This window comes from Rhineura floridana, chromosome 2 (genome assembly GCF_030035675.1).
Source record: "Rhineura floridana isolate rRhiFlo1 chromosome 2, rRhiFlo1.hap2, whole genome shotgun sequence".
Classification (NCBI taxonomy): Eukaryota; Metazoa; Chordata; class Lepidosauria; order Squamata; family Rhineuridae; genus Rhineura; species Rhineura floridana.
In genome coordinates this window covers 62492159-62512795 of record NC_084481.1, presented here as the reverse complement: position 1 = coordinate 62512795, position 20637 = coordinate 62492159, and the positions used below count along the sequence as shown (strand labels likewise).

The window sequence follows — 20637 nt, the reverse complement described above, 5'->3', positions numbered from 1 at the left end:
GATGAAGGAGGTGTGAAAATTGGAGGGAGAAATATCAATAATTTAAGATATGCAGATGATACCATACTACTAGCAGAAACCATTAACGATTTGAAACGAATGCTGATGAAAGTTAAAGAGGAAAGCACAAAAGCAGGACTACAGCTGAACATCCAAAAGACTAAAGTAATGACAACAGAAGATTTATGTAACTTTAAGGTTGACAATGAGGACATTGAACTTGTCAAGGATTATCAATACCTCGGCACAGTCATTAACCAAAATGGAGACAACAGTCAAGAATCAGAAGAAGGCTAGGACTGGGGAGGGCAGCTATGAGAAAATTAGAAAAGGTCCTCAAATGAAAAGATGTGTCACTGAACACTAAAGTCAGGATCATTCAGACCATGGTATTCCCAATCTCTATGTATGGATGTGAAAGTTGGACAGTGAAAAAAGTGGATAAGAGAAAAATAAACTCATTTGAAATGTGGTGTCAGAGGAGAGCTTTGCGCATACCATGGACTTCGAAAAAGACAAATAATTGGGTGTTAGAACAAATTAAACCAGAACTGTCACTAGAAGCTAAAATGATGAAACTGAGGTTATCATACTTTGGACACATCGTGAGAAGACATGATTCACTAGAAAAGACAATAATGCTGGGAAAAACAGAAGGGAGTAGAAAAAGAGGAAGGCCAAACAAGAGATGGATTGCTTCCATAAAGAAAGCCACAGACCTGAACTTACAAAATCTGAACAGGGCAGTTCATGACAGATACTCTTGGAGGTCACTGATTCATAGGGTCGCCATAATTCATAATTGACTTGAAGGCACATAACAACATGTATGGATGTGGAAGTTGGACAGTGAAAAAAGCAGATAAGAGAAAAATCAAACTCATGTGAAATGTGGTGTCGGAGGAGAGCTTTGCGCATACCATGGACTGCGAAAAAGGCAAATAATTGGGTGTTAGAACAAATTAAACCAGAACTGTCACTAGAAGCTTAAACTGATGAAACTGAGGTTATCATACTTTGGACACAGTGAGAAGACATGATTCGCTAGAAAAGACAATAATGCTGGGGAAAACAGAAGGGAGTAGAAAAAGAGGAAGGCTAAACAAGAGATGGATTGATTCTGTAAAGGAAGCCACAGACCTGAACTTACAAGATCTGAACAGAGTGGTTCATGACAGATGATCTTGGAGGTCACTGATTCATAGGGTCGCCATAAGTCGTAACTGACTTGAAGGCACATAACAACAACATTAGTTTTAGCTGTGCCCCTCCTTTCATGGAACTCCCTCTCTGGATTGGTCTGCCTTATAGTTTGATATTGTTTAGGCCAGGAGCCACCAATCATTTTGGACCACAGGACACATTTCAAATTTTGAGAAAGTGCTGGGTGTTATGGGGATATCTATAATTTTAGGACTTTTTCATTATTTGACTGATCTCAGTAATCCAAAGTTTGGGAGTCGAAAATTGCAATGGATCTTGGGAAACAGCCACTCTGTTAAGTCATGAGCTGTTTGTAACTCCCAACAACAAACATCTTTCTCTCACAGGAATAAACCAAAAAGTCCTGAGTTTCAGTATCTTCATAGGAAAGACACTTTTAACAAAAAATTAGGACATTTGGATAGAGGCAGTGAGATCCTTTGACGTCTAAGGTAGAAGGGATCAATCACCCAAAACCAGGAACTGCAGTAACATTTCTTAGGGGACTAAGACTCTTATGTGTTTAGTGATATGGTAGAATTAGACCCTCATCCGCAACTCCAAAGTTTTCCATTGGTCTTCACTTGTCATGTCAGTACTCTTCCCATTTTACATGTTATTCAATGTAATTCAGAAACACATATATGCCCATGGTTCCATGGGTTCAAGCAGCATCTCCATGGGGCTCCCACACTGCACACTAGGGACACTATGATGCAGGGTGATCGGACCAAGGAAGGGTGAGATCTCTGACCCTCTGGATGTAGGTTAAGGGTAAAGCTTTAGCTCTTGGGCTAGATACAGAAAACTTATTCCTGACTTTGAGCTCTGATATTCTTTATGAAAGGCATACCTCTATCACTTTCTTTCTTTTCTTGAATGTGAGTTTATGTGTTGTTTATTATGTTTATGTATTCTGTTTCTTAATCTGTCTCAGCCCTAGGGACTGTATGTGTGATGCCAGGTAAACTCTGCCTGTAATTTCAATTGCAGACTGTAGTTATTTTGTTTCCTCTTTCAATAATTCTGTACTGTAATTATTCTGTTTTCTCTTTCAATAAACCAACCTTTATCTTTAGTGTGTTTCTTTGGACATGGTAGTTACAGGTATATACATATAAGAGCAATGTGCACATTAGTTCCAGCTAAAGATTCCACTATGCTCTTGGGGTGCTCTGGTGGGTGGAGATGCATACACAGATTCATACATGCATGTGTAACACTGGGGGCGCCAGTCACAAAATGGCTACCATGGGGCATTGCATAATACAAAATGTCGGCCACAGGGCTGTGGCATAACACAAAATTAGAAAGTGGTCATGACGGCTGTGCTGTGTATTCAGCCTAGGCCTGAGCTAAATCGAGCCTCCTTGGAGGCATTTGGCAACAGCCGATTCAGGTTGAGATAGCCCTGGAATGCTACAGATCAGATACAGCAGGTCAGAGTGATCCATGGCTATCAGGGAGTTGGGCATACGGCAGGATAAGAAGCTCCACCCCCAGGGCAGGGCTTGTACAGGGCGTGTGCAAGGACTCATGGGTGGGATGGTGCTGTCAAATCATTAGTATGACTGTGGGTTATAGAATCATAGAATAGTAGAGTTGGAAGGAGCCTATAAGGCCATCGAGTTCAACCCCCTGCGCAATGCAGGAGTCCAAATCAAAGCATTCCTGACAGACGGCTGTCCAGCTGCCTCTTGAATGCCTCCAGTGTCAGAGAGCCCACTACCTCTCTAGGTAATTGATTCCATTGTTGTATGGCTCTAACAGTTAGGAAGTTTGGCTGCAGTTAGGTTGGCTAGAGATAAGAGAGGGGGTGGAGTTTGTGTGTATATAAGTGCAGAAGAGGTGTAGTGTGTGCATTGTTAAGGATGTCTGAGCAAGATGAGCAATACAACGGCTTCAGTGCTGTCGTCCACCTTCCTCGAGATGTGTTCTGTGATGAATTCCTCGTGGGGAACTCACCTTTTGAACTGGGTCTACGGCAATGCCTTCCTTGACTGGGACACCTGGCATGAGACATACCAGCTTAGCCAGAATTAATCTAGAGAAGGAAAATTTACCTAGAGGCATTAAAATTGGACAATATAAATCCACAGAAAAATGTGAATGTTGTATGACAAAAAGTGTGAAATCAAAATTTCCTAAGAAAAATGAAAGAAAAACTACAAAACCTCTAGAATTAATTCGCACAGACCTTTGTGGACCCATTAGAATGCCCTCACAGGGCGGAAATTTATACAAGCTTACTTTCATAGATGATTACTCAAGGTATACTACAATGTACCTACTCAGAGAGAAAAGTCACTACTTCAACAATTGAAGTACTATATCAGAATTGTGTCCAACAAATTTGGCAGAAAGCCACAAATTATAAGATCCGACAATGGAGGAGAATTTGTGTCCAGTGCTATGCAAGACTTTCTACATGAGGAAGGCATAAAGCACCAGACTACTGTTGTTTATATTCCAGAACAAAGTGGGGTTGCGGAGCACATGAACCGGACTCTTGGACAGATGATTCTTTCCCTGTTGGAAGATGCACAGTTACCAAAGAAGTACTGGGGGGAAGCAGCAGTTATTGCCAGTTATCTGCAGAACTGACTTCCAGCAGTTGCAACCAACAAGATGACTTTTGAGCTATGGCATGATCGCACACCAAGTGTGTTTTGCCTTTGTGTATTTGGCTTCAAGGCCTTTATACACATCCCGAAACAAAAAAGGTCAAAATTTGACAACACTGCCAAAGGAATATTCATTGGATATTCTTTAACGTAGAAGGGATAGCGAGTCATAGATCCCAAAACTGGCGAAGTTGGAGAATACAGAGCTGTCCACAGAGAAAAGTGTGCACACCTACCATAAGGGGCGCCACACCAAACAAACTGACAGTAAAATGGAAGAAGAAACTGAGCAATTCTTCCACAACAAAAGGGATCACAGTAATACACCAGCAGAGGAAGACAAGGAGTCTGAGCCAGAACAGGCAACAGAGCCAGAAGGGGCAACCGAAGCACCAGCACCCAGACACTCTGAAGGCACCAGCAAAGGTGTACCACCAGACAGACTTGCTTACCTCATGAGAGATGAACTTCCAGAGCCAGAGACCTGAAAAGAGATTGAAGCCTTACCCAAAGCTGAAGCTGAGAGGTGGAGGCAGACAGCCAAGGAAGAGCTGGAAGCTATACACAAGAATAAAACTTGGACACTGACCAAGCTTCCTCAAGAAGGAAAGCTGTAGGCTGCAGGAGGATATTCAAGAAAAAGTCAGATGCTCAAGGAAACATTGAGAGATACAAGGCAAGACTAGTAACCAAAGGATATTCTCAAAAATATGGACGACTACTATCAAACATTTGTTCCTGTAGTCAAACACACTACCATCAGAACTCTTCTGAGTGTTGCTGCTAACAAAAAAATGCAGGTGGAGCACAGAGATATAAAAACAGCATTCTTGCATGGAGAAAGAGAAGAGGAAATCTACATGCAACCACCACCAGGGTTTGAAGTTCTAGGAAAATAAATCCTAGTGTGTAAACGTCAAAAACCCATCTATGGACTTAAACAGGTTGCCAGAGCCTGAAATGAGAAACTGAACAAAATGCTCTTGAAAGAAGGCTTTGTACAACGCATAGCAGAGCCATGCCTGTGCAGCAGATTCAAGAACAATAGATGGATTTACTGATTTATGTGGATTATCTACTGTTGGCTTATCAAGACCCATTGGACAAGCAACAACTAGTGAATCATCTCAACAAGGAGGTTGAAGTGAAGTGACTAGGTGATGTCACTCACTACCTTGGAATACAAATTGAAAAAGAAGATGATGGATCCTTCTTACTGAGTCAAAAACAAAAGATCCAAGACCTTCTTGAAAGTCTAGGACTGAAGGATGCACATCCAGCACCTACTCCAATGGAAGTAGGATACCTGAAACCGGACCACAACAAGCAACCATGGGAAGACAATGAGAGCTACAGACAAGCCATTGGAAAGCTTCTGTATATCAGCATTGTTACCAGGCCAGATGTGGTAGCAGTAGGATACTTGTGCAAAAAACCCAGCTCGTCAACCAAGAAGTACTGGGAAGCAATCAAGAGAGTAGTGAGATATCTGAAGGGCATTGCAACCATGAAACTGAAGTTAGCAGCTACCCGAGATCCCAAACTAGTGGGATATGCAGATGCTGATTGGGCTAAATCCACCAGTGGAAACATCTTCTACTATGGAGATTCAGTGATCATCTGGGCAAGTACAAAACAAGAGACTATAGCACTCCCATCCACAGAAGCAGAGTATGTGTCAGCTTCAAAAGCAAGCAGACAGTTGACATGACTACTTGAACTGTTCAAAGATTTAGGCATCTCTATACCTGGGCCTGTCATGATACATGAACACAACCAAGGATGCATCAGACTCATGGAGTCAGAAGGGGTGAGTTCATGAACCAAGCACATAGACGTGAAGCACCATTTCATTATAGATACCTACCGCAGAGGACTACTCAAGTATTGTCCAACGGACAGTACCCACACACACACATCCCTGGGTAAGAAATGAAGTAGGGTAATCTTTAGTGCGAAGATGCATGCCAGTCACTCTGAAGAAGGAAATGTATTAAAAATACTTTTTAGTCTTTTTTGAATTGCTGAACAGAGGCTTTGCTGAGCAACAGGATGAACGAGGCTGTATTCCAACACAACTTTACTTAGGAATAAGCACTAATTAACAGCTTGTGACCAGGGCTGAAAAATGCAAATACCAATACCTCAGCCTTTTCTACAGAGAGGCTTGGTTTTATATTTGTATTTGTTTGGGGAGGGAGCATCTTACGGATTCAAACCCCTTTATTCCATCTTCCACGATGGCAGGCAGACGCTCCCATTGCATTCTCCACAAGATATATACCCTGAAACACAGAGGCAATAGAGAAGAAGGATGCTTCTCCTTGCTGTCTCAACCAGAAAGTCTATGGATAAGGGGTGGAACTGCATGTGTTGATCAAACGACCATATGCAATTTTCTAAATTGCTAGATTCTGCATATGCAGCAGGCAGGCTTTCTTGATTTTCCCAGGACAGCTGTGGTGTCCCTCATTGGCTAACAACAATGGCCCTATTCACGTTGCAGTCAATGAGTGTCTAGTCTGTGTACCTGGGTACACAAGTAGTTGGGCTGTACACTCATACAGTTATTCACATGTAACATTCAATGAATATACAGTCACCGTTATACACACATTACCTGCCAGGAAAAGAAAATGGCTTCAATGATACATATTAAATATGCAATTGAAGCAATTCCCTTTTACTGGCAACAAGACAAGGCATGCTGGGACTGTTATATTTCCTGAAACTGTTTCCTGTCAAGGAGTACATTCAATAGAAAGAGTTTTGGCAGAAACGGGGACATAGTTTTACTCTTCATTTTTCCTGAAGATTCTTAAGTTTTTAAAATCAAAACACCAATTTTGAAAAAGAAAATACCAACTTCTGTAACTATCATAATTATAGCTATTAAAATATTGCATTTTTCATTGCCTGTTATTCTTAAAGTGTGTATGGTTTTTGATGCAGGCTTTCATGGAACAATCCTATATATGTCTACTGAGATATAAGTGCTATAGAGATCAATAGGGCTTACAGATAAATCTGTTTAAGTGCAGACCTAAATAGATTGAATATTTATATATGAAAATATTTTGAGGAGGAGGGGGCTGCAACAAAAACAAGCTGCCTGAGAATATGAACTGAAATTATTCTTCCAACATGGTACACATGATTATTTCTTGAGCATATCATGTGTTGTAATACACAGGACTATACTCAAAATATAAACATAGGGGAAATTATTTATCAATTGGGCTTTCCAGCCTGCTGCTCCAGCTGTAACATACTCTGTCCCCCAGAAAGCCTTTCCTAGTGCTTGGGAAACAGGAAAGCTCTGGGCTGTGGTTTTTATGGTTTTTCAGTGGAAACGTTTATAGCTCAGTATCAAAAAGTGATCATCAGTATCTCTTTTTATGATCTATGTCATAATGTTTAGCTTTCGGATAGCACTTTAAATGCAGAGTGGGCAGAAAGTAGATCAAAATGTATTTATATATCTCAGGGTGACTCCCCAAAGACCAGTAAGGATTTCAGACTCCTGTTTCACAATGAAAACAAGAAAATGACCACCCCGCCATCATACTGCTGAAAAGAAGAAAGTTGGGGGGTGGTAATCAGGAGTCGATTTTTGTGTGGAAATACTATGAGCTCAGTTCAATTCTGGAACTTAGAACAAATCCCTGGGCTAAGAATTATTTAATTCTATGTGCATATATTTTGTGGCTGTCTCTGGTTGGTGGATCTTGGGTTTTTGTAATAATAATAACGAGGAAAAAAAATCAGTGCCAAAAACCTGAAGTCTAACCATCCTGATCTAGAGTATTACAACCCTACAAGTCATGTTTGTGTTTCCATAAAACTGTGCGATGCAGCTACTTCTGGCAGCAGTTTCTAATGGAGGCAGTCATTATCATATGTTTGACCATCAGGTGTGTCTAATTTTGATGCATGACACTTGAGGCAGAAGGTGATTGCTGCACAGAGATGAGCAAAACCACATTTTTTTCTTCTCAGTTTCTGGGTACACAGTAGAAAGGTGACATTGCTTTTTTGAGAATGCCTTCTTTGGCAACGTTTTGAAGAGTCTTACCTCTGCTATTGTAGTTTCATTTTTGTAGGCACTCCTTTGAACCATGCTACAACAACCCTGCAAGGTAGGTCTCTGCCCATACAAATGATTTAGTGTAGGGGTGGCCAGAAGGTAGACTGTAATCTATTGGTAGGTCCCTGGGAGATTTGTGGTCAATTGGCAAGTGCTTCTGGCTTCCAGTTCTTTAACAATAGCAACAAAAGGACACACACCCATTTGGAAATTTGACAACTGAAATTAAGAATACTTGTGGAAAGTAGGAATAGACCTAAGTGTGGGAAGACTATCAGTTCATCTCAGTTCTGATAACACTGTGCTCATCAACTTCTCAAAGACATCATGTTATTTCATACTAGATGCATGTCTTTTGCAGCTGGCTGTAGTTGGTGGCTCTTGAGGTTCTAGTAAAACACAGGGCAGAACCCAAACTCTGCATCAGCAGTGCCCTCCCAGTAATGGCAGCACTGCCACTCACTAAATAGGGGTGGGGCAAGGTGCCTGCCAGTTCAGGCCTGGTGGCACCACCATCCTGCATCAGGTGGGCACATATGAAGCTCACTGGGTGACCTTGGGCCAATCACTGCCTCTCAGCCTCATGAAAACCCTATTCATAGTGTCACCATAAGTCAGAATCAACTTGAAGGCAGTACATTTACATTTATAGTATACAGCCACTCTTGTGGCTGTATAATTTTATTATTGCAGTTGTGACTGCAGCTATTATTCATTACATGCCACAGGGGTTTGGAGCAAGTTTAAAGCAGACTTTTTGGAATCTATTTCCTCCGTAGCAAGCAACAAGAGTCACATGATGACACATTGAACATTTAACAGACTTATAAATTTTATATTTATTGATAAATCATCTAGTATTTAAATGAATAATATTGAATTTAGATGTTAAAGGCTGTAATTCTATGTGTACTTTCACTCCACTCAGTTCATTCAGTGGAACTTACTTCTGAATAAACATAGTTAGGACTGTACTATAACTTCAGATTCCTAACTCTTTCTCCTCACCCCTTTACTAGATGATTGATACATCCTTCCAGCTTCTCTCAAGATAGCAATTTTCACTTGTCAGAGCCCACAGGGGCCACACAAGTTCTGCTTCAGAGTCTTAGGGTCCCCTCCCCAGCCTTTTCTCTCTTCATTACCTCACTGTTGTTCTTTCACCTCTTCCTACATTCAACTCAAAGTGATGCTGCTATCCTATCCCAATACCACTTACCTGGGACTGACTTCTGAGTAAACATGGCTAGGACTATACTGTGAGCAGAAACATAGACAAACTCTCTCCCCTCTCTTTCTCTGCCCCCCAGCTGTTTCTTCTATGGGGCTGGAATACTAATCCTTCTTACCAGACAGTAAGTCCCCCTGAACTGAATGGGATTTACTTTGGAGTAGGCATGGTTAGGATTGCACTGTGAATGCAAATGAAATGTGATGAGTCTCATCTCACGAGGACTGGGAATAATGTGTTTGGCCACAGCATGGAGAAGTTCATCAGGAGGGCTTTAAACTTAATCCTAATGGGGAGTGAGACGTAAACTTGGTGGTGATGACTGATGATGGCTTGTACACAGTAATGGGAACAGAGAGATCGGCTCTAATAGGGCCCAGTAACAGTCCTCAGAAAAATGTAGTAAGGAAGCCAAGCCATAAATCACATGGTCTTCGATGTCTGTATACTAATGCACAGAGCATGGGAAACAAGCAGGACGAACTTGAACTCTTAATACAGGAGGGTAATTACAACTTGAAAGGTATAACTGAAACTTGGTGGGATGACTCCCATGACTGGAATACAGCAATTGGAGAGTATAACTTGTTCAAAAAGAACAGACAGAATAAAAAGGGAGGTGGAGTCACCCTATATGTTAAAAATATATATCCCTGCAGAGAAATACAGGAAGATGAACTTGGTAGCTCCACCGAGAGTATCTGGATTAAAATTAATTAAGTAAGTAATAAAAGGAATGTGGTGCTTCACATCTACTACCATCCAATCAAGGAGAAGATGAGAATGTAACTTTTGAAAAGCAAATTGCCAATGTTTCGAGGAGGCATGATGCAGTAGTAATGTGGGACTTCAATTATCCCGATATCTGCTGGGAGACAAATTCTGCCAAACACGGCCCCTCCAAGAAATTTCTGACTTATGTTGGAGATAACTTTCTCCTACAAAAGTGGAGTAAGCAACCAGAGGATCAGCTATCCTGGATTTGATTCTAACCAATAGAGATGATTTGGTGGATGAAGTGGCAGTTACGGGAACTCTGGGGGAAAGTGACCACACCATACTTGAATTCTTGATTTTAACAGAAGCAAAAGATGAGAGTAGTCATATGTGCACTCTGGACTTCAGGAAAGCTGATTTTAACAAACTCAGAACAATTGTAAGTACGGTTCCATGGCAAGGGACCCTAATGAGAAAAGGAGTCCAAGATGGGTGGGAGTTTCTAAAAAAGGAAACTCTAAAAGCGCAATGGCAAGCAATTCTAACAAGGAAAAAAGGGGGGAAATAGCAGAAGAAGCCAATGTGACTTCACAAAAAGCTTAGAGCTGACCTGAAAACAAAAAAGGACACATACAGGAAGTGGAAAGAAGACCAGGCCACAAAGGAAGAGTACAGGCAGGTATCACGGAATTGCCGGGATGGTGTCAGGAAGGCTAAAGCTGAGAATGAGCTGAGGTTAGCGAGGGATGCTAAAAGCAACAAAAAACCTTTCTTCAGGTACGTCCATAGTAAAAGACAGAGAAAGTAAATGGTGGCACAGCTACTCAGTGAGGATGGCAAAATGATAACAGATGACAAAGAAAAGGCAGAAGTGCTCAATTCCTACTTTGGCTCAGTCTTCTCCCAAAAGAGGGTCTATGACCCTCCCGGGAAACATGAAGTAGAAGGGTCAGAATTGGAGCTTGAGATTGATAGACAAACTGTCAAGGAATACCTAATCACTTTAAATGAGTTCAAATCAGCAGAGCCTGATAAACAGTATCCTAGATAGGGTTGCCAGGCTCATGGCCTGAGAATGATTCTGTATCTTGGAGGCTGGACCTGGTAACCAAGAGGTCTTCTATATCTTTAAAAGTTGTGCAGGGGGAAGGGAGAATTTCAGCTTGTGGTTTTTCCCATTACAGTGTTGCAAAAAAACCTGCACTTGGCTGAATTTTCTCTTCTCTCAAAGATATAGAATCATTCTCAGGCCCAGAACCTGGCAACCCTCATCCTAGAGTATTCAAGGAACTGGCTGAAGAACTCTCAGAACCGCTGTCTATTATCTTTGCGAAATCATGGAGGACTGGTGACGTTCTGGATGACAGGAGGAGAGATAATGTTGTCCCTATCTTCAAAAAGGGCAAGAAGGAAGAACTAGGGAACTACAGACCTGTCAGCCTAACATCAATCCCTGGAAAAACTCTGGAAAAGATTATAAAGCAGTCGATCTGTAAGTACCTTGAAAACAATGCAGTGATTACTAGGAGCCAACATGGATTTATGAAGAACAAATCCTGCCAAACTAATCTCATCTCATTTTTTGATTGGGTAACCTCCCTTGTAGACTGTGGGAATGCTGTGGACAAGATATATCTCGACTTCAGCAAAGCTTTTGACAAAGTGCCCCATGATATTCTGATTAGCAAGCTAGCTAAATGTGGGCTGGATGGAACAACTATCAGGTTGATCCACAGTTGGCTCCAGAATTGTACTCAAAGAGTGCTTATCAATGGTTCCTTCTCAAACTGGGCGGAAGTTATGAGTAGGGTACCACAGGGCTCGAACCTGGCCCCAGTGCTCTTCAACATTTTTATTAATGACTTGGATGAGTTACAGAGCGTGCTTATCAAATTTGCAGATGATACAAAATTGGGGGCACAGCTAATACCATGGAAGACAGAAACAAAATTCAAAGGGACCTTGATAGGCTGGAGCATTGGGTTGAAAACAACAGAATGAAATTCAACAGGGATAAATGCAAAGTTCTACACTTAGGAAAAAGAAACCAAATGCACAGTTATAAGATGAGGGATACTTGGCTCAGCAATATGTCATGTGAGAAGGATCTTGGAATTGTCATTGATTACAAGCTGAATATGAGCCAACAGTGCAATGTGGCTGCAAAAAAGGCAAATGCTATATTAGGCTGCATTAACAGAAATATAGTTTCCAAACTGCGTGCAGTATTAGTTCCCCTCTATTCAGCATTGGTTAGGCCTCATCTTGAGTACTGTGTCCAGTTCTGGTCTTCACACTTCAAGAAGCAGACAAACTGGAACAGGTTCAGAGGAGGGCAACAAGGATGATGAGGGGACTGGAAACAAGCCCTATGAGGAGAGACTGAAAGAACTGGGCATGTTTAGACTGGAGAAGAGAAGACTAAGGGGAGATATGATAGCACTCTTCAAGTACACGAAAGGTTGTCACACAGTAGAGGGCCGGGATTTCTTCTTGATCTTCCCAGAGTCCAGGACACAGAATAATGGGCTCAAGTTGCAGGAAGCCAGATTTCGACTGAACATCAGGAAAAACTACCTAACTGTTAGAGCCATACGGCAATGGAACCAATTACCTAGAGAGGTAATGGGCTCTCCGGCACTGGGGGTATTCAAGAGGCGGCTGGACAGCCATCTGCCGGGAATGCTTTTATTTGGATTCCTGTACCGAGCAGGGGGTTGGACTTGATGGTCTTATAAGCACTTTCCAGCTCTACAATTCTATGATTTTCTACGAAACTTATTTTTTGTGAAAAAAATTACCAACGTAGACCGTCTATGGCTAATTCTAGCTTCCCTGAGAGGGATCACTCTTTTTTTAGGCAATCCTACGCCACTTACCTGTGAGTAAGCCCCATTGAAGGAAGTGGACTTCTGAGTAGACATTTTTAGAATTACAGTATGAGCCCTCAGAAGCTGTCCCCCTTATCTCTCATCACAAGGTTTCTGCTTCCCTGCCTCCTTTTGCCTTCTCTCAGAACAGCAATTTTCCCTTGTCCGACACCACAAGAGGCTTGAACTCAATTTAAGTTTGTAAAACAAACTTAATTTTTTAGAATTAACAATTTAGACAGTCCATTCTTCACTTTAGCTTCCCTGACAGAATCTCTCATGCTTTAGGCACTCCTAATTCCACTTATCTGGGAGTAAAACCCACTATACTCAATGGGATTTACTTTTGAGTAGACTTTTTTTTACAAAAATTGCAGTGGGAGTCCTCCAAAGCTCCCTCCCCCCCAGTTTTTTTGCTTCTTTCCTTCCCTCAAGCTCATTTGTTGCAGCACACAGAAGCTCTGCTTCAGGCTGGTCTCCTTTCTCTCTTTCTTGCCCTTCCCTCCATTTTAGCCATTCCTCTTTCCCGCTCCTTGGCTGCAGCTATTGATGTTTCCTTGAGCTCATTTGTGATTGGTGGCAGCAGCTACTGCTGCTGCTAGAACAAAGCCTGCTCATGATCAGCTCCACGTGGACAGCATGCAGGGAGAATCAACACATGAACAAAAGACCTCTTTCTTCAGTGGACCGGTATATGTTATTTTTCAAATTGCCATGTGTAGATTCTTTCTCAAGAGCAGATGAACCCAGGTACAGGGGACTTCTACCTGGGTACAGAGTAACATGTGAATGCCCCCCAATGGAAGGCAGGAATAGGCTGATTTCTCACAAAATGGGCAGAAAACTGCCTCCACATTTTGCCTTGTATCTCTGGATCGACAAGGGCTAGAGAGTTGTTTTTCCTTAAAAATGAAAGCTGGGAATCCGGGTCACCTAATGCGCTAAGTGGGCACCAGCTAGCATGGCTAGAATCTGGGTAAAACCCAGCTAACCAGGCAATATGGCAACCCTACCCTCAAGGGAATCCTCAGCATTGGATTCAAGGGGCCTTGCTCTTCCTCAAGGTCCTCAAGTGTCTTGTTCATCCTCTGACAAACAGGTCAGGATTAGGCATGACAGCTATTGGCCATGGTAGCTAAGTGGAACTTCCAGGTTAGCTATTCTGCTAAGGGCGGTATATAAATTGAAATAATAAATAAATAAATAAATAAACAAATATCCATATTCACTGGGTCTTGTGTGGAGCCTAAAAGTGTACAGCAAGCTCCCTGCTTCAGACTTTACCTTCCCTGCAACAGGAAGATGGTATCCTCTTTTCATGGGGGCTTTGTGCTCGAGAAGTTAATGGTAGCAGACCAAACTGACTCAGGTGAAGACATGATGGTGGGGATGGGACCAGTGAGAGCAGCCCTATTCTCTTCCTCAAAATTTTTATCTGTGTGACAAGAATGACAGGATAAGGCTATTTGTCTCCAGGCCTAGAAGTTCCATTTTGCAATAATGGTTAATAGATGTGTCATCCAAGAATGTGTTCAATACAGTTTTAAAGCCATCTCTTACCACATGCTGTGATAGTGAATTCCAGAAAAGTTATATCAAGCAAAGTCTCTTTTAGTAAGGTCACATCAGGTAAAGTCTCTTTGGAAAGTTAACATCAGGTGAAGTCACAGTAAGGTCAAGTCAGGTTGAAGAGTACTTAGCTTTATTCGGCAAGATAGATGCAGATTCCAACAGACTGTAAAACTCCCAATGAACTTTACTGGCTGTAGTTCTCTCCCTGTTGGGAACAATGTAGGGAAGTTGCCTCAGCAAAAGCCCTATTTGGGCATTCTTCACTCTAGTATTGAGCAACACAGGAGCAAGGAGTGAGCACAGCCCAAGCAGCCCCACCCTGACATTGTTTCTGCCACTGAAATTAATTTAATTTAATTTTCCCCCATTGAATAAAAAGCATTCCCTTGCTCTGGAACATGCATTTTTTCTGCATTAATTTGCTTCCCCTCAAAAAACCACAAAAATTTGCATGAAAATTCACTTTTAACCACATAAGTATTTTAAACTCTCAAATGTATTTCCTCTCAAAATATATGTTTGTTTCTTAAATGTACTTTGCCACATTTTTGGCTAAATGCTGCATTAGAACATTGAGGAGCTGTGAAAGCCAATGATTAACTAACTTCTAGTCTACTCATTTGTTGGGAAGTGCAGGTCAAGTCAGTTCACATTGGAGTTTGCAAAGGTTGAATCTCTCAAGCCCTTCCTATGGAGAGAGATCTTTCTGCCACAGCACGGAGGGCTCATAGCCAGGAACTAGTATGACTCTAGTCTGAAAATGATGCTCATGAATGTGCCCTTCCTGTTACTGGTTTCCCCCTTCTCCTTTGCAAAGGTAATTTTTTTGCTGGTCAAGAGAATGGGAGGAGAGGGCTTACACCAACAGGAATGGAGGATGAACCCCATTGTTACTTGCCACTAAAACATGTCACAACATATTTTTTTAATATGTTAAGGTTTATTATGCATTCGGTTAGACAACCACATATCCTGCCATGGTAAATACCCTGGTAGACATTATCAGCATTCTATATTGTCCTCCACTCTCTTTGTTTTTTAGTAGATGTCCTTAAGTTCCCTCAACATTATATTAATAGACTGATATACAGGCAAAAGTGGCTTTGGGAACTTAAGCTGTATTAATCAAATCTCGAGAGAAGTTTACATCAGTCTAGAAAGCTTTGCATTGTTTACCCTTGATGTTCCCTAGACCTTTTATATAATAGTTTCCATATTTTATTTATGTCTTTGTTGCCCAGATAAATTATTCCCATGTTTCATGGAAACCACTAACCTAATAATGATTTTGAGCATTCATTCTGCCACTAGTGAGTCTGGTCGGCAGCTTAATTTAATGAGCCTATTCACTTGTGTGTGTGTGTTTGTGTGTGTGTGTGTGTGTGTGTTTATGTGAATTCTATGGAAATTTCCTCCCCCTCCAACTCAGGAGTAAAATGTTAAGAAGTATGGCATGAATCCAAAATTGTACTGCTGAGCTATAAGAGCATAATGATTCTCAACCATCAGTTTCTCTTCCAACTCTGAAAAACTAGAAGTGAATGTACTTTGGTAATTGCATCAAATTAATTGAAATCAAGATAACATAGTCAAAATAATTATTGCTTTTCCATGGATTTTTCATCTGTATAGGGAATAGCAGATAAGGATTCCTGTGTTGCTGCCACATGAGGGAGCCATCTCCTCAAAAATCCACTGGCTTTGAACTCCGCGTTGAGTTTAAACCAAGCGTTGGTCTGGAGACCAAGAACAGTTCTTAAGAGCTCTGAAAGAGGCTTTAGACAAGCATTGCTCCCTGTGGTGTAAAGCACACATATATTGATTTAGTCCCACAATCACTTTTGATAAACAGACTGAAAAGATGAATGTTGTATAATTGAAGCAATTGCAAGATTGTGCTGAAATGCCAAATGTAAAAGAGAGGCCAGGCAGTGACAGTTCTTGAATGAAAGAACACAGAGAAATACAGATTAATTGCAGAAGGCTAAAGCTTCACCTGGCTTCCCAGGTGCTAAGTTTGTGAATTGTTTAAACTCTCTGTCCAGTGAAAAAGTTGATACTATGGATATAACTGAACTAAAGTTATATTGGAGAGGATGTCTAATCCTGTGCATGTTTACTTGGAAGTAGGGATGGGGGAGAAACTCAATTCAGTTCGCATTTAATGCTGAATTTATCAAATTCCCATTTTCCAAAATCCTATAAGAACTGAAAGACAGCCATCCTTTGAAATTTGCACTTTTCTGAATTTTGTGATGTCATTCTCCAACCAACCAATGTTGACAAACATGCATATATTAAAGGAAAATGTACTTGAAAATAAAATACAAAAAGGCATTATACTATGAGAAACTGCTTGTAAAAAAGTTTACATTAGTCAAAACTGCCTGCAAAAATGTGTTTATTAGGAGAAATTTACACTAAAATGCTGAAGAATTTTCATGTGAATTGAAAATTGCCATAGAAATGTAGAGAGCCAAATTTAAGATTGGAATAATGAGAATCTGAGAGAATTGAAACTGGCAGATACTTCCATCCCTATTTGGAGCTCCCTCCTAGGCAATTGTTGTATTCTGAAGCAGAAAGGTGAAATATCACCCAAGGCTGAAAAAATGGGTGCATGACTCTTTCAAGTGGTCAGCATAATGGGACTGAATTATTTAATACAATCCTCCCTTCTTCTGGAGAGATATTTCTTTCACTTGATAAAAAGCAGGGATGCAATTTCAAATGCCAATGAGGATGTGAGAGAGATTTCTTTGTGAAAACTAGAGTTAGCAAAGTCCGAAGGACACTTTCTTAGATACTTCTAAAGTTAAATTGTATATATATATTCTTCATCTTTTATCCCCCACCCCACTAAGCTATTAAAAGTATTCACTATTTAAAGGTATTATCTAGTAAATGCTTTTTTAAAACAACCACTGAAGTGACGGTACTCATATCTTGGTAAAGGTGTTTTGGGTGCCAGCACAAAATGGTTGCCATGGGCAGCAAAAAAAGGAGGTAGCAGTGTTTCATACCGGTGAGCACGATCATAAAACCCCTCACAAAAAACACCAGTATTAAAGTTTAAGGACACATTCAAAAGCGTTTGAGGAGGATGCAGAGCTAGACTGGGGAGGGGTGTAGCCTGAGGAGAGTCCCAAGCCCTGGATAGAGAGATCTAGAGGGCCACATTCAATTCATAAATAAAGGGTAGTAATGTTATCTGCACAGAACTGTCCCTAACCCCACACATATTTGAAGGCATTCTTTGCAGTTAGTTATTTTATATAAATCGTCAGCATGCTGAATCAGTTGATTCTCTAGAGATATATCAGTGCTGCAATATGATGGGGCCCCAAATACAGAGAGATAGAATGCCTGTTTCTGCCACCATCACCCTCCTCAAATTACACTCCGTAATATGTATTTTGAAAGGCTGTACACATGATGAAATGGATGTCTTCTGGTGCTAGTCTCTTCATTTGGTAGCTATAAACATTATGTAGTAAAAATATGATCCATGAATCCATAGCAGCAAATATGCTCAACAACTAAAATATCATTTTGACAAACTGCATTACACTTGATGATGATAAATGCTGGAAAAAGTTCTTCCTTTCAAGCAAAGGGCCAAATTATCTGTGATGTAGGAGATCTATGATTGGATTTTCCACCATCTTTGTATCATGAGAGGCCATTGGATCAGCCTGTAGCCCTAGAGGGGGGTGGGTTAAACTCCCCACTGCCCTGATTCCAAAATGCTACACTTGTCTCCTGACATTTTAAAAAATGGCAAAGGGCAGGGTCCATCTAAGCAACAAAAACTATCACCTGTGAAGCAGAGCCAATATGGCTATGTCCCTTGACTCTGATAAGCATGGAATGAATGCTGAAAGTTTTTTGATATGGTAAGTAAAGTTTAACACTGACAAAAGCACTGAAAAGACACTTATGGCTTAAGGGCCAACTTCCTAAGGCTGTGTATAAATGACATGGTTGTTTGTAGGATGTACTTTACAAGACGCTTTGATTAGTAAGCCACTGAAGACAGGACAATTCCGCTTGCAAGTCTGTTCCCAGCAGTTGGTGTGATAGCAACCACACACCCCCACATTAACAACAATGCTAATGCTAACAGCAACAGTGATCAGAATCAGGAACAACAAGCATGGCTAAGAGACAATATTGAACAACTCAAGGGAATTACTTATTTCTTTTAGAACATTTGCAGACCACCCCGGTCAACAAAGTCCTCTGGGCAGTTCTCACTGAGTTCAGATAACATACAATTAAAGCATTAAAATGTTAAAACATTAATTAAAACTGTAAAAACAAATCAGTTCAATTTCCTGATTAGAAACTGGCAAATACAGTATTAAAAACCCAGCAGAAACTGTTCCAAGGGCAAGAAACATAACCTGGGAGAATGAAAAGGTCTTACTGGTGCAAGCAGGATGTTAATGTTGGTGCCAGGCGAGCCTAATTTGGGAGGGCATTCCACAATCAGGGCACCACCACCAAAAATGCCCTCACCTATAGGGATGTGTTCAAATTTCACAAAATTCAAATTTCGCACCAGATTTCCTATCTTTTTGCTTTTTTAAAAATCCTTGTGGATTGGGTTTTTTCTAGTGGTTTTCCACAATTGAAGCAATTTTTCCCCAAAAACATTTGCCTAATATCAATATTTTTTGTGGGGGAAAATGAGTCGGTATTTATCACAAATAGTGAACATTGATCCCTTACAAGGCAGTGCCAGAAGGACATTCTACAGAACAAAAATTGAACTGGCACCAAAATGCAGATCTCATCCCTACTCACCTGTCTCACCTCTTTAAATGGGGGAATTTGAAGAATGAGGGCCTCCAATTATAATCTCAAGAGTCTGGTAATCTGGTCCCCAGCCGTTTAGGGCTTTAAAGATTCATTCAAGCCCTTTTGGTTGATCCCAGCCTGGTCGCTGCTCTTTTTAAAGAAGCTGGAGATGTTTCCTTCCTCAGAGAGGAATTTACCATGCCCTGGATCCCTCCCTCTCTATTTGATTTAATAAATAAAGATGGGAAGGAAGGATCCACTGCACAAGTAGCTATCCAAACCTACCCAAACATCTTGCCCAGAACCTCAGGCCTGAACAACTGAAAATACCTCAATAACACTAGATCAGATAGCGATCTGGACACCTCCACTAATGCACTACATGGCCTGGCTTAGAGACTAAAACATTTTTGGTCACCTGAATAGGCAGAAACAAAAGGGAAAAGCACCACACAATGGACAGAAAAGAGAGGCAAGCTCTGGTGCTTGGTAGGTTTATTAAGGCTCAACGCGTTTCGGAGTAATCCTTCCTCAGGAGCTACAAACATTAAAACAAACTAAAATCAATAATGTGGAGACAACATCGTGGTCTGAGACTTACAGAAATATATGGCAAAACACTTCTAAAGACCACATTACATATAACATACTTCACATATGTAGTAAAAAATTGTCATAACATTAAAACTTGCATCTCTTACATCTGTGTAAAGCAGCTCAAACAAAGCAAATGCTACTGCTAGCCAGCTGCAACATGAAACTCTCTCGCCCTCCCCAAATACAACAAAGATAAGACCCTGTACTGACCAATGGAGATCTGTTTCCTTTTCTTTGCCTGCGCAGTTCAAATTCGTTATCCAGCTCCACACAAAACAAACACCACAGACCAAATTCTGATGCTTCTGTTACCTATATTGGAAGTATGGATCAGCTCAGCTGCTTAATTACTGCATTTGCAAATGCAGCTGGTCCTGCAAATACTTGCAGAGAGTAACTGACATATTTAGTAGTTGTAGTAAATCAGCCCAACTTTCATATAGGACCCTTTTTTTTAGATTTCATTTGTACTCAGAGAAATCCAATTCTTCATTTAACCCCAAAGGTACCAGACTTTTTAAAGAGATAATCCAAAATAATTCTCTCCTGCTGAGTAGTCTCTCATTGTCCACAACTCTTTCTATGGCCCAAAATGTTATATCAGTTGGCTTGTGATGTTTCTCAACAAAATGCCTCACCGATGGAGCACCCACTCTTTGATGTGTTAAATTGCAAAGATGTTCACCAATTTGAAGTTTTAATGGTCTTGATGTCTTCCCAACATAAATCTGATTGATAGGGCAGGAGATGAGATAAATAACTCCTGCAGATTTGCAGGTAAAAAAATCCTGAATTTGGATATGCTTTCCAGTGTTGGGATTGACAAAGGATTTTTTCTTGTGAGTGAATTGGCAGTATGAACAATGGCCACATGGATGGTGTCCCGTTGGATTAGATGTGTGAAAAATCGTAAATTGACGCTGTTTATTTCCG

General features: G+C 40.9%; 1 long non-coding RNA gene across 1 annotated transcript in view; it reads right to left on the bottom strand.

Moving 5' to 3' along the window:
• The window catches only part of LOC133378154 (uncharacterized), a 76898-nt gene extending 56923 nt beyond the window's left edge, over positions 1–19975 (bottom strand). Inside the window, exon 1 of the long non-coding RNA XR_009760881.1 lies at positions 19915–19975. This is a non-coding gene — a long non-coding RNA (uncharacterized LOC133378154). The remainder of the gene's footprint in view (positions 1–19914) is intronic.
• Positions 19976–20637: the final 662 nt, after the last annotated feature.